We start from the raw sequence: 1411 nt of genomic DNA on the forward strand, positions 1-1411 counted from the left end.
GGGAGCACCGGTTGGTGGTGGGCGGCGGGGGCGGCGGGGCGCGGAGGCAGGCGTGTTTTGTCTCAGGTTATGATCCAACCGTGGAAGCAGCATGTGACTGATGACAGAGCAGCCCGGTTGGATCTTTTGGCTACCGCAGCACAAGACGCGTTCGGTGCAAGGAGAGAACAGTAGGGGAGGACTGGCAAGGGTTTTCTCTTGGTCCTTTCAGTCACAGACAGAGGCAATTTTTGAAGACATCTGTGCGTTTGGATGACATTCTCAGAGTCAAGGCTCCTGACGGGTTTCCAATGATTTTAATTGCTAAGAAAGCAGATCTGGACCATCACAGACAGGTAACACAGAAAGGACAGCAGTTAGCAAGGCAACTTTTTTTTTTGAGTCGGAGTCTCACTCTGTCGCCCAGACTGGAGTGCAGTGGCCGCTCCCAGCCACCGCAGCCTCACCTGCTGGGCTCCAGCGATCCTTCTGCCTCAGCCTTCCAAGTAGCTGGAATTACAGGCATGCACTACCATGCCTGGTTGATTTTTTGATTTATTGTAGAGATGCAGTCTCGCCCACCAGGCAGGTCTCAAAGCCGTGGGCTCATGCAATCCACTCACCTCAGCCTCCCAAAGGCATGGCAACTTAAAGGAACGTACATGGAGACATCAGCAAAGATGAGGATGAATGTGGATCAAGCTTTCCATGAACTTCTCCAGGTTATAAGGAAATTTCACCAGCAGAAATGTCCTCCTTTGCCAGAACCAATGTGGAGAGAAAAAGACAAGAAAGGCCACCATTTTCTAGAGCCCCTTGAATTTTAGCTACCAACTGCCAAGAAAACCCTTTATCTGCTCTCTGCTTACGGTTTACATCATGTTCTAGCCTTAGATAAATGATCACAATGTTAGCCTTAGACCAGGAAACTGCTAATACTTCCCATGAAACTTATACAATGGTCATTTCCAGACAGATGAAAGTAAACACTAATGCTGCTTCAAAGATCATCTGGTCCCTTTAAAATATGTTTCTATATTCACAGATACATTCTTCTTTTTGTGCTTACATTTTAATGGAGATGAATCAGTTTTGGAACCTAAGCCATTTGCCAAAATGAAGACACAGGATGTGAAGTAGGTTTTAACGTCTGGAATCTTATTACCTACTCTTACTCTAAATAGAAATATAGGGAGTATTTTTTAATGTGAATTTTTGCCTGTCTTTAAAAATTTTAATGTCAACTCTAGTTAGCTTTAAATATGCTGAATTGAATCAACAAAAGTGTGGTAGCGCATGCCTGTAATTCCGACTACTTGGAAGGCTGAGCGGAAGGACTGCTGGAGCCCAGCAGGTCGAGGCTTCGGTGGCCGGGAGCAGCCACTGCACTCCAGTCTGGGTGACACAGTGAGACTCCAACTCAAAAAAAAAA

At 46.1% G+C, this 1411-nt stretch overlaps 1 pseudogene; it reads left to right on the top strand.

The window, feature by feature from the left end:
• The first annotated feature begins 5 nt into the window (after positions 1-5).
• LOC103277317 lies at positions 6-806 on the top strand (annotated as a pseudogene).
• The last annotated feature ends 605 nt before the right edge of the window (positions 807-1411 follow it).

Source organism: Carlito syrichta, unplaced genomic scaffold (assembly GCF_000164805.1).
Source record: "Carlito syrichta isolate Samal-C Ts95f unplaced genomic scaffold, Tarsius_syrichta-2.0.1 Scaffold317134, whole genome shotgun sequence".
NCBI lineage: Eukaryota > Metazoa > Chordata > Mammalia > Primates > Tarsiidae > Carlito > Carlito syrichta.